The following is a 14,280-nucleotide window of genomic DNA, read 5'->3' on the forward strand; positions in this document are numbered from 1 at the left end:
TGGCCAGACCCTCAGCTTCTCCAGCATCTTGGCTTTGCCTCCTGGGCTCCTCTGGGCTCCAGCCCAGAATCAGCCCTCTTTCCAGGAGTTTCTCCAGGCTGCCCAGCACTGGGCAACAGCCTCCATCAGAGACTCAGGATTTTGAGGACGCACTTAACTACTTAGCCAAAAGCTCAGGGTCACACAAAACTACTTATTCAAAAGGACAATGCTACAGAGCATTGTTCTGGCTGGGGAACCCCTGTCAAGGCTGATCTGGGGTCTAGTCTAGGGCCTGCCAGCCCTTCTGCCTCAAACACCACCAGCTGTGATGTCCTGACTCCATGTCCAGGGACTGATCATTTCACATTCTGCACAGTCAGGATGGGGGCAATAACACAGCCAACTTCTGCCCAGGACACCCACCCTCTCCCAGCTGGGCCCACTGGGTCCAGAAGCCCTGCCCATCTCTGTGTCCTCGCCCTCCACCAGCAGCTGGACACCAGCTACACTCTCCTCCCCTCTCAACCAAACTGCTAGAAAATTCTGCTCAGTTTGTTCTCTGAGTTCCTCACCTCCCTGCCAACCAGTGTCTAATCCACACAATCAGACTCCCTGCCCCCAATGTGGTCAACACCATCTTGTGTTCAAGACACCAGGGACATTCTTATCCCTAGGACCGCAAGTTCTGTCAAGCGCCCTATTTTAAAACTGTTTGAGCCCTCATGCGCCACAAGACGGGTACAGACGTGATGAGAGACATGGCCCCTTCAGGATGTCGCAGTCCTTAGGGGAACACACACAGAGGGGACCGCCAGGAGGAAGTCCCAAAAGACAGAAAATGGGAAAAGCAAACCCGTGGCTGCACTGCTCGTGGGCCTACCTCTCATAAGACAGAGCCAGGGTCACAGCTGGGCCCCGAAAGGCCCCTGGCCTCTACCAAGTTGTTCTCTCTCCGCAAACAGGCTTCCTATACCCCTGGGCCCTGGCTGCCCCTGTGTCTGAAAGCTGAGACTGGAGACTCTCTTATACGTCTTGACTCTAACATTGGTCACCCAAGGTCAAGGCTCCTCCTGGACCCAGTTAGGCGTGGCAGGGGTTGTGGCAGGGGGGAGCATGTTGGCCACACCTGGGAAGGCCAGGGAGAGCAGGGCCTGGAGGTAGGGACCCAAGGCCCCCGTCAGATGAGGCGATGGGCAGAGCCTGCCCAGAGCAGGTGCTGAAGGGAGCTCATCACTCACATGACCAACTCCATCTCCTAACAGACTTGACCTCCCCTCACCCTGGAGCCCTGTCTTGCTCTTGAGTCTCCTTTGTCACCAGGCACTTATAAGCATCTCTGCTGGGAGTGAGGGGAAGGTGGGTGTGGCCCAGGGACTCACCCCCCTCCCCACCAACCTCACCCCCTGCCAACCACCCGCCCTAAGCCTGAGCTGATCTGGGCACTGTTGTGGTGCCCAGGACAGAGGCACCCTACAGCACAGGGTGCAGCCACTCCAGCAGCTGATGAGCCACCCCCTGGTTTCCCTGGATATCCTCACCCCCACGGACACCCTCCCATAGCCGCACTTCCCAGCATGGCAGGTGCACTGCTTATGGGATCTGCTGGCCTGTCACCTGCCCTCAGTGCCTGCAGCCCCCATGGCAATGCAAGCTCCTGCAGGGTGCAGTTGCCTTCTGAGTTGCCTCCCTGCTCCTCCTCGCCACTCCCCCAGCCTGGGTGGGTCCCCACAGGAAACCCAGCCTGCCTGAATCCCTGCCCCCTCCACATACACACAGGTAATACTTGTACATGTGATCTTCCAGGTGCCCTCTGCAGCATGCTGTGACAGGTGTGCACCTCTATCCAGCCCTGAGCCTGGGGGCCAGTGCATGCTCACAGTGGGTAGGGTGAGGACAAGGCGGGGAAGGAAAGTGAGGGGAGTGGGGGGCACCTCGCACAGACCGGTGAGGATAGTGGGCCAAGGATCAAGGAATAAGGATAGAGGGGTCTCCCCTTTGGAACCACCCTGGTGCCTCTCTGCCCAGCTTTTTGGGACCTAAGTCCGTCCCCAGCTTCCTCTTCTGCGACCTCCTTCAGAGATGATCTCTGGGCTGTGTGTTGAGAGCTGGAGGTCCCTGTGACCCACACCTGGGCTTCCGGGGTCAGATGAGGCGCAGACATCCCTGGAAAGCCCACCAGGCCTGGCCCCCATTTTCTCATCAGCTTCTCCTGGAAGAACTTCCTTAACAAGTCCTTGCATCCAAATCTCTTGGGGTCTGCTTCTGGGGACCCCACACAAGACGATTCCCAGCATGAAAAGTAGGGACTTCCCTGGCACTCCAGTGGTTCAATCCCTGTCAAGAAACTAATATCCCTCATGCCCCAAAACCAAAAAAAGGAGAAAGAGGAACTGCTAGCCCAACCTCAGCCTGCAGAGAATAGCATGCATCTTCCTATAGCCCAGCCAGCCTCCACTGAGAGACCCGGTTTCCCCCAGATTGAATGAATTCCCAGGCATGCACTGTAAACCAGGATCTCCATGGGGGGAAAAAAAATTCCTGATGTCTAGCATTTGCTGGCTTCCATGACATAAACACTCCCATGACCGCCAGTCTCAACCCCCGACCTGATGTCATGACCAGGGGCTGGAAGGAGGCGTGGAAAGCCAGCTCCAGCCCCTTCCCTCCCAGCCTCACCCCCGGGTTTGCTATGTTACTGTGATGCAGCCACACTGCCGTGGTCAGAGCCTCCTCTCACGGACGGCCATGCAGCCCCAGCTCAGAGAGGGGAGGGGAGGTGGCGTGGAGGCCAGGGGACCCCGCTGTCTTTCTGAACACTTCTCGGCACCATGTGCCCTCCCTTTTAGAAGTGATGATTAAATCATTCACCCTGCTGGACACAGGGATACGGTGACCTAGAAAAACTAGCTTCCACCCCACCCTGGAGCCCAGATTCAGCGCCTGTTCCCAACTGCCAGCCACTCGGCCATGGAGCTGCTGGCCACCTGGGGAAGCTCTCCAGGCAAGAAATGGGCAGGTGCAAGGGCCCTGAGGCAGGAGTGACCTTGCTTGGCCCCTGGAGTTTAAGGCACAGAAGCACAGCCAGTGAGGGTGGCCCAGGGCCTGCTGTGGACAATGGACAACAGAGAAGGGAGCAGAGATCAGCTGAGGCAGGAGCACAGCCGGGACAGGGGCGGGGTGACCCCAGATGCAGAGGGAACCACTGCAGGCTTGTGAGGAGCAGTGACGTCGTTGGATTTACGTCGTTACAAGGTTCCTGCAGCCCCTGGGGAAGCAGACACTCAGACCAGCCTCCTGCAAAAGGAAGAAGACACAAGTGAAAGACAGTAATGATGTGAACCAGGGTGAAAGCGGTGTACATGGAGGGACACAGGGGAGGATTCGACAGGACTTGATCCCTGATGGACAGATGGACGGGAGCATGACAGGATGGGGGACAGAGGAGGCTCCACGTGTCTGTCGTGAGGGGATGAAGCCCAGTCTCCTCGCCTGAGCCGAGGAAGAAAACACATGGAATGAGTTTGGGGGGAGGAGCAGGCACTCCATTTGCACGGGCTGAAGTGGGATGACCATCAGACTTCCAAGGGGAGATGCCAAGCAGCTCATGAAATACAGGCACCTGGAACTTGGGGTCATCCACATGCAGGCAGGATTTAAACCAGGGGCTGGACTTCTTAATCACGACCTGGAAAGGGCTAAGCCTGGAGACTCAGCACCACTGACAAAGCAGACAAGGCCGAAGGTGCGGGGACCCAAAGGAGGCCAAGGAGAAGCCACAAGAAAAGAAAGGAAATGGCGAAGAGTGTGGTCACAAAAAGCAAGGTACAATCTCAGAACTTTGTTGAGTGTTGCTGGGTCCCATGGGGATACAGACATGCCCGGTGAGTGTGCAGCACAGAGGCCTCGCTGACCTGAACCAGGGCCAAGCTGGTGGCCAGCAGGTGCAGGAGCCAGAAGGAAGGGGCTGGAAGAGGGAGGGGCTGAGGCCTGAGTTCCTTCTTAGAATGTTTCAAGAGAAAAAGAGGAGGTAACTGCAGGAAGGCAAATGCTTGAGATGGGGGGAGGGAGTGACCCTGGGCAGATGCAGGGAACTAGCCTCTGGTGGGAACAGAGATGCCCCCAGAGAGAAAATAGGAGACACGGTGATGGGTGAACATGGGCTTGCACACGTGGCTGAGAGAAGATGAGGCTTCTGTTCTCTTGACTTATGTGCAGGCCACTGTACCATTTCTGGATGAACCAAACTAGCCCCCAGCCATCACTTTGGTGTCAAGACAAAAGCTCACCTGGACTGGCTTTTCCATTTCATAAGCCTTGGTGACAAAGGAGCAGGCCTGGTTTGGTAGACCTGTCAGATGAAAATGTCCTTTTTTTTTCAAATGTTGGTCATTCAGTCATGTCTGATTCTTTGTGACCCCAGGGACTGTAGTCCACCAGGCTCCTCTGTCCAGGGCATTCTCCAGGAGAGAATACTGGAGTGGGTAGCCACTTCTCCAGGGGATCTCCCCACCTAGGAATCAAACCCAGGTCTCCTGCACTGCAGGCAGATTCTTTACCATCTAAGCCAAAGGGGGACACAGTAGGGCCTCTTTGATATCATGTTAGCATATGCTGCTTTTGTGACCCAACAGGGACAGAGTGTGTTGCTGGTTCTTCATGTTGGTGTGTATTTCAAAACTGATCAAGAGCATTTAACAAATCCCACTAGACTGGAAGAAACCTAAAAAGTGTGTAGGAGAGGAAAATGAAATTCTGGATGCCAGAAAGGCAGATGGAGGCCCAGGAAGGATGGATCAGCAGAGAGCAGGGTGAGGTGGAGGGGGGGTGTCCCAGAGCACCTGACTCCCAACAATGCAAGAATGTAACAGACAGAACAGATCCAGAAATGAGACTAATTACAGGGCCACAGAGCTTTCACGAAGCAGTGAGACCCCTCCATCCTCTCCACCACTCAACACCCCAAACAACTGCCCCTCACCTGTACCAGCCAGGGTCCTGAGCCTTGTTCTTCAGCAAGGTAAATCAAGATGTCTGGCCTAGGCTGGATACTTAAGGAGGGATTGCAATTCTGAGAACGGGGGGATTTGCTGAAAATTTACACACTGAATGATGAGCCCCCACCACTAAGCTATTAGAATGCAAGGGCCCAAGCTCCAGCTTAGACCCTCTGGGAAGAAGCGTGCAGGAAACTTCAGAGAATCAGACCACAGACACTCAGCTATTGGAATCCACTGGCCACATCCACAGGCACAAGGCTTTCAACATGCTCTGAAGTTCAAAGGGTGGCTGGAAATTTTGAAGGGAAAATAGAGTGGAAGACACTAAAACAAACATACAAAGATTTAAGAATTAGTGAATGTCACAACATTCTCATTAATATCCTCAGAGAGGCAAGGAAAGCTAGTCCCCAATGAGCAAGGGCAGGATGATTTTGTATTTTTATCTGGTTATAGATGCAGACATCCGAACAATAACCAAGGGGAGATAGCAACGGGAAGTGAAGAGTTTGAGAGCCGACTTTTAAAAATCAATGACTCAACATCACTAGTCACCAGAGAAATGGAAATCAAAACCACAGTGAGAGTACACCCACTAGAACAGCTATAATCCAAAAGGCAAACAGCAGGTACAGTTGAGGATGTAGAGAAAGGACTTAGCTACATTAGTGCTGAGAAGGCAAAAGGATGGAGTTGAGACTTCCCTGGTGATCCAGTAATTAAGATTGTGAGCTCCCAATGCAAGGGGCCGGGGTTTGATCCCTGGCCAGGGAACTAGATCCCACATAACACATGGAACAGCCAAATAAATAAAAGAGAAGACATTTTCTTAATTCTAAGAGAAAAATATTTCTCATATGGAATTCTATATTCAGCCAAGGTAGCTATTAAGCACAGTGGGGAGGCATTTTCAGATGTGCAACATTCTCAGAAAATTCACTTCCAATGTATGAGCTTCTTTTCTACAAAATAGAGGGAATAAGTCAAGAAAGAAAAACTGGTAGCAACCAGAAAACAGGGAATTCCACACATAAGAAAGGTGATACCATACTATCCAGCAACCATCCTCCCTGGCATTTACCCAAAGGAATTGAAAACTCAACGTCCACACAAAAACCTGTACAAGGATGTTTGCAGCTGCTTTGTTGAAAACTTGGAAGCTAAAATGTTCTTCAATAGGTATATGGATAGACTATGGAACATCCAGACAAGGGAATATTATTCAGAGCTAAAAAGACATGAGTTATCAAGTCATGAAAAGATATGGAGGAATCTTAAATGCATATGACTAAGTGAAAGGAGCCAATCTGAAAAGGCTACAGAATTGTGTGAGTCCAACTACATGACATTCTGGAAAAGGCAAAAAATAAATGGCATCTGTGAAAACATCAGCGGTTGTCAGGGACTTGGGGGAAAGAAAGATGGACAGGACCGGGGGGGGGTGGTTTAGGGCAATGAAACTATTATGCATAATTAATGATGGGTACATGTCATTGTATGTCTGTCCAAACCCACAGCATGGATTATCATGACATAAACCATGACCTTTGGTGATACGATTGGTCCATGTTCACTGACTATAAAACACATCACTCTGCTAGGGGTGTTGATAATACAGGAGGACAGGCATGTGTGGGAACAGGAGTGATGGAAAATCTCCGGGCTTTCTGCTCAGTATTGCTGTGAACCCAAAAGTGCTCTTTAAAACAGTCTTATTTGGGGAGTCTTATTATAAGATGGAGGAGGAATAGGACGGGGAGACCACTTTCTCCCCCACAAATTCATCAAAAGAACATTTGAACAATGAGTAAATTTCACAAAACAACTTCTGAATGCCAGCAGAAGACATCAGGCACCCGGAAAAGCAGCCCATTGTCTTTGAAAGGAGGTAGGAAAAAATATAAAAGATAAAAAGAGAAACAAAAAGGTAGGGACAGAGATCTGTCCCAGGAAGGAATTCTTAAAAAAGAGAGAAGTTTCCAAACACCAGGAAACACTCCCACTGGCAAGTCTGTGGCAAGCCTTAGAACCTCAGAGGGCAACATAACCGGGAGGAAAAATAAATAATTAAAACCCACAGATTACGTGCGCAATGGTAACTCCCAGCAGAGAAGCAGCGCAGACACCTGCATCCATCACTAGCAAGCGGGGGCTGGGCAGGGAGGTGAAGGCTGCATTGCTTAGAGTAAGGACCAGGCCTGAATGCCCCAAGGGCAATCTGAGGGAACTAACTTGAGATAGCAAACCAGACTGTGGGATAGCTACCACTCGAAAAGCCCTAACCTAAGACACCGCCAGGCCCGCTCACAGATCAAAGGACTGACTAGAGCTAGTCGGCTGAGGACCAGCCCATCCCCTGCCAGAGACAGGCAGGCAAGGGCAACCAGAGCTGGAAGGGGGCAATTGTAGCCCCAGAGAGGCATCCTCTACCAAACTGCAACCAGGCTTCGTTGCTAGCCAAGACTTCTTGGGATTCTGGACGGTCAACATCCGCCTGAGAAAGTGCGCCTGTTGTACACCCAAAAAACCAAGCAGCAGGGACGGGGGAGGCGATAAGTTGCAGCAACCACGCTCGCCAAACACCTGGTCACCTGAGCTGCTCGGACCTGGGAAGGGCACAAAACGCAGGCCCAACTGAGTCTGCACCTCTGAGGACTACCTGAGTGCCTGAACCTGAGCGGCTTAGACCTGGGAGGTGCATACAACCCAGGGCCAGCCTCAGACGGTTCCCAGCAGAGCAACCTAGAGCCTAACCAGTGTAGACAGGGAAATCACACACTGGGCAAACCCAGTGTGGCCGAGACACTGGGAAGACATGCCAGTGTTATTTGTTTGCAGCGTCCCTCCCTCCCCACAGCACGACTGAACAAGTGAGCCTTAAAACGTGACCACCACCACCCCCCGTGTCAGGGCGGAAATTAGACACTGAAGAGACCAGCAAACAGAAGAAGCGAAAACAGAGGGAACCGCCTTGGAAGTGACAGGTGCAATAGATTAAAACCCTATAGTTAGCAACGACTACATAGGAAGGGGACTATAGATCTTGAGAAGTATAAGCCAGATCAAGGAACTATCTGAAAGTGAAGTATAGGTGGAGAAGTCTTGAGCCTAATGTAAGAAGGAATAAGACTGAAAACCAGAGGCAGTAGGCTTAAGTCCAAATCCTGAGAACACCAGAGAACTCCTGACTCCAGGGAACATTAATCGATAGAAGCTCATCAATGCCTCCATACCTACACTGAAACCAAGCACCACCCAAGGGCCAACAAGTTCCAGAGCAAGACATACCATGCAAATTCTCCAGCAACACAGGAACATAGCCCTAAGCTTCAATATACAGGCTGCCCAAAGTCACTCCAAACCCACTAACATCTCATAACCCATTACTGGACACTTCATTGCACTCCAGAGAGAGAAATCCAGCTCCACCCACCAGAACACCAACACAAGCTTCCCTAACCAGGAAACCTTGAAGAGCCACCCATCCAACCCCACCCACAACAAGGAAACTCCACAGTAAAGAGAACTCCACAAACTGCCAGAATGAGGAAAGGCCACCCCAAACACAGCAATATAAACAAGATGAAGAGGCAGAGAAATACCCAGCAGGTAAAGGAACAGGATAAATGCCCACCAAACCAAAGAGGAAATGATAGGGAATCTACCTGATAAAGAATTCCAAATAATCATAGTAAAAATGATCCAAAATCTTGAAAACAAAATGGAGTTACAGATAAATAGCCTGGAGATAAGGATTGAGAAGATGCAAGAAAGGTTTGACAAGGATCTAGAAGAAATAAAAAAGAGTCAATATATTATGAATAATGCAATAATGAGATCAAAAACACTCTGGAGGGAACCAACAGTAGAATAACAGAGGCAGAAGATAGGATTAGTGAGGTAGAATATAGAATGGTAGAAATAAATGAATCAGAGAGGAAAAAAGAAAAATGAATTAAAAGAAATGAGGACAACCTCAGAGACCTCTGGGACAATGTTAAACACCCCAACTTTCGAATCATAGGAGTCCCATAGAAGACCCAGAAGAAGAAGACAAAAAGAAAGACCATGAGAAAATACTTGAGGAGATGATAGTTGAAAACTTCCCTAAAATGGAGAAGGAAATAATCACCCAAATCCAAGAAACCCAGAGAGTCCCAAACAGGATAAACCCAAGGCAAAACACCCCAAGACACATATTAATCAAATTAACAAAGATCAAACACAAAGAACAAATATTAAAAGCACCAAGGGAAAAACAACAAATAACACACAAGGGAATTCCCATAAGGATAACAGCTGATCTTTCAATAGCAACTCTTCAGGCCAGGAGGGAATGGCAGGACATACTTAAAGTGATGAAAGAAAGTAACCTACAGCCCAGATTACTGTATCCAGCAAGGATCTCATTCAAATATGAAGGAGAAATCAAAAGCTTTACAGACAAGCAAAAGCTGAGAGAATTCAGCACCACCAAACCAGCTCTCTAACAAATGCCAAAGGATCTTATCTAGATAGGAAACACAGAAAGGGTATATAAACTCAAACCCAAAACAACAAAGTAAATGGCAACGGGATCATACTTATCAATAATTACCTTAAATGTAAATGGGTTGAATGCCCCCAACCAAAAGACAAAGACTGGCTGGATACGAAAACAAGACCCCTATATATGTTGTCTACAAGAGACCCACGTTGAAACAAGGGACTCATACAGACTTTCAGTCTGTACGAGGGCTGGAAAAAGATATTCCATGCAAATAGAGACCAAAAGAAAGCAGGAGTAGCAATACTCATATCAGATAAAATAGACTTTAAAACAAAGGCTGTGAAAAGAGACAAAGAAGGACACTACATAATGACCAATGATCAATCCAAGAAGAAGATATAACAATTATAAATATATTTGCACCCAACATTGGAGCACCGCAATATGTAAGACAAATGCTAACAAGTATGAAAGGGGAAATTAACAATAACACAATAATAGTGGGAGACTTTAATAGCCCACTCACACCTATGGATTGATCAGCTAAACAGAAGATTAACAAGGAAACACAAACTTTAAATGACACAATAGACTAGTTAGACCTAATTGATATCTATAGGACATTTCACCCCAAAACAATGAATTTCATCTTTTTCTCAAGTGCACACAGAACCTTCTCCAGGATAGATCGCATCCTAGGCCATAAATCTAGCCTGGGTAAATTCAAAAAAAATTGAAATCATTCCAAATATCTTTTCTGACCACAATGCATTAAGATTAGATCTCAATTACAGGAGAAAAACTATTAAAAATTCCAACATATGGAGGCTGAACAAAATACTGCTGAATAACCAACAAATCACAGAAGAAATCAAAAAAGAAATCAAAATATGCATAGAAATGAATGAAAATGAAAACACAACAACCCAAAACCTGTGGGACACTGTAAAAGCAGTGCTAAGGGGAAGGATCATAGCAATACAGGCATACCTCAAGAAACAAGATAAAAGTCAAATAAATAACTTAACTCTACACCTAAAGCAACTAGAAAAGGAGGAAATGAAGAATGTCAGGGTTAGTAGAAGGAAAGAAATCTTAAAAATTAGGGCAGAAATAAATGCAAACAAAACAAAACAAAACAGACCATAGCAAAAATCAACAAAGCCAAAAGCTGGTTCTTTGAGAGGATAAATAAAGTTGACAAACCATTAGCCAGACTCATCAAGAAACAAAGGGAGAAAAATCAAATCAACAAAATTAGAAATGAAAATGGAGAGATCACAACAGACAACACAGAAATACAAAGGATCGTAAAAGACTACTATCAGCAGTTGTATGCCAATAAAATGGACAATGTGGAAGAAATGGACAAATTCTTAGAAAAGTACAACTTTCCAAAACTGAACCAGGAAGAAATAGAAAATCTTAACAGACCCATCACAAGCACGGAAATTGAAACTATAATCAGAAATCTTCCAGCAAACAAAAGCCCAGGTCCAGATGGCTTCACAACTGAATTCTACCGAAAATTTCGAGAAGAGCTAATACCTATCCTACTCAAACTCTTCCAGAAAATTGCAGAGGAAGGTAAACGTCCAAACTCATTCTATGAGGCCACCATCACCCTAATACCAAAACCTGACAAAGATGCACAAAAAAAGAAAACTACAGGCCAATATCACTGATGAACATAGATGCAAAAATCTTCAACAAAATTCTAGCAATCAGAATCCAACAACACATTAAAAAGATCATACACCATGACCAAGTGGGCTTTATCCCAGGGATGCAAGGATTCTTCAATATCCGCAAATCAATCAATGTAATTCACCACATTAACAAATTGAAAAATAAAAACCATATGATTATCTCAATAGATGCAGAGAAGGCCTTTGACAAAATTCAACATCCATTTATGATAAAAACTCTCCAGAAAGCAGGAATAGAAGGAACATACCTCAACATAATAAAAGCTATCTATGACAAACCCACAGCAAACATTATCCTCAATGGTGAAAAATTGAAAGCATTTCCCCTAAAGCCAGGAACAAGACAAGGGTGCCCACTTTGACCACTACTATTCAACATAGTTCTGGAAGTTTTGGCCACAGCAATCAGAGAAGAAAAAGAAATAAAAGGAATCCAAATTGGAAAAGAAGAAGTAAAACTTTCACTGTTTGCAGATGACATGATCCTCTACATAGAAAACCCTAAAGACTCCACCAGAAAATTACTAGAGCTAATCAATGAATATAGTAAAGTTGCAGGATATAAAATCAACACACAGAAACCCCTTGCATTCCTATACACTAATAATGAGAAAGTAGAAAAAGAAATTAAGGAAACAATTCCATTCACCATTGCAACGAAAAGAATAAAATACTTAGGAATATATCTACCTAAAGAAACTAAAGACCTATATATAGAGAACTATAAAACACTGATGAAAGAAATCAAAGAGGACATTAATAGATGGAGAAATATACCATGTTCATGGATCGGAAGAATCAATATAGTGAAAATGAGTATACTACCCAAAGCAATCTACAAATTCAATGCAATCCCTATCAAGCTACCAGCCACATTTTTCACAGAACTAGAACAAATAATTTCAAGATTTGTATGGAAATACAAAAAACCTCGAATTGCCAAAGCAATCTTGAGAAAGAAGAATGGAACTGGAGGAATCAACTTGCCTGACTTCAGGCTCTACTACAAAGCCACAGTCATCAAAACAGTATGGTACTGGCACAAAGACAGAAATATAGATCAATGGAACAAAATAGAAAGCCCAGAGATAAATCCACACACATATGGACACCTTATCTTTGACAAAGGAGGCAAGAATATACAATGGAGTAAAGACAATCTCTTTAACAAGTGGTGCTGGGAAAACTGGTCAACCACTTGTAAAAGAATGAAACTAGATCACTTTCTAACACTGCACACAAAAATAAACTCAAAATGGATTAAAGATCTAAATGTAAGACCAGAAACTATAAAACTCCTAGAGGAGAACATAGGCAAAACACTCTCCAACATAAATCTCAGCAGGATCCTCTATGATCCACCTCCCAGAATTCTGGAAATAAAAGCAAAAATAAACAAATGGGATCTAATTAAAATTAAAAGCTTCTGCACAACAAAGGAAAATATAAGCAACGTGAAAAGACAGCCATCTGAATGGGAGAAAATAATAGCAAATGAAGCAACTGACAAACAACTAATCTCAAAAATATACAAGCAACTTCTGCAGCTCAATTCCAGAAAAATAAACGACCCAATCAAAAAATGGGCCAAAGAACTAAATAGACATTTCTCCAAAGAAGACATATGGATGGCTAACAAACACATGAAAAGATGCTCAACGTCACTCATTATTAGAGAAATGCAAATCAAAACCACAATGAGGTACCACTTCACACCAGTCAGAATGGCTGTGATCCAAAAATCTGCAAGCAATAAATGCTGGAGAGGGTGTGGAGAAAAGGGAACCCTCCTACACTGTTGGTGGGAATGCAAACTAGTACAGCCACTATGGAGAACAGTGTGGAGATTCCTTAAAAATTGCAAATAGAACTACCTTATGACCCAGCAATCCCACTGCTGGGCATACACACCGAGGAAACCAGAATTGAAAGAGACACATATACCCCAATGTTCATCGCAGCACTGTTTATAATAGCCAGGACATGGAAACAACCTAGATGTCCATCAGCAGATGGATAAGAAAGCTGTGGTACATATACCCAATGGAGTATTACTCAGCCGTTAAAAAGAATTCATTTGAATCAGTTCTGATGAGATGGATGAAACTGGAGCCGATTATACAGAGTGAAGTAAGCCAGAAAGAAAAACACCAATACAGTATACTAACACATACATATGGAATTTAGAAAGATGGCAATGACGACCCTGTATGCAAGACAGCAAAAAAGATACAGATGTGTATAATGGACTTTTGGACTCAGAGGGAGAGGGAGAGGGTGGGATGATTTGGGAGAATGGCATTCTAACATGTATACTATCATGTAAGAATCGAATCGCCAGTCTATGTCTGATGCAGGATACAGCATGCTTGGGGCTGGTGCATGGGGATGACCCAGAGAGATGTTATGGGGAGGGAGGTGGAAGGGGGGTTCATGTTTGGAAATGCATGTAAGAATTAAAGATTTTAAAATTTAAATAAATAAATAAAGGCAAAAAATAAAAAATTTAAAAAAAGAAACAAAGGGAGAAAAATCAAATCAACAAAATTAGAAATGAAAATGGAGAGATCACAACAGACAACACAGAAATACAAAGGATCGTAAAAGACTACTATCAGCAATTATATGCCAATAAAATGGACAACTTGGAAGAAATGGACAACTTCTTAGAAAAGTACATCTTTCCAAAACTGAACCAGGAAGAAATAGAAAATCTTAATAGACCCATCACAAGCAAGGAAATTGAAACTGTAATCAGAAATCTTCCAGCAAACAAAAGCCCAGGTCCAGATGGCTTCACAACTGAATTCTACCAAAAATTTAGAGAAGAGCTAACACCTATCCTACTCAAACTCTTCCAGAAAATTGCAGAGGAAGGTAAACTTCCAAACTCATTCTATGAGGCCACCATCACCCTAATACCAAAACCTGACAAAGATGCCACAAAAAGAGAAAACTACAGGCCAATATCACTGATGAACATAGATGCAAAAATCCTTAACAAAATTCTAGCAATCAGAATCCAACAACACATTAAAAAGATCATACACCATGACCAAGTGGGCTTTATCCCAGGGATGCAATGATTCTTCAATATCCACAA

The sequence above is a fragment of the Ovis aries genome, chromosome 23 (genome assembly GCF_016772045.2).
Source record: "Ovis aries strain OAR_USU_Benz2616 breed Rambouillet chromosome 23, ARS-UI_Ramb_v3.0, whole genome shotgun sequence".
Lineage (NCBI taxonomy): Eukaryota > Metazoa > Chordata > Mammalia > Artiodactyla > Bovidae > Ovis > Ovis aries.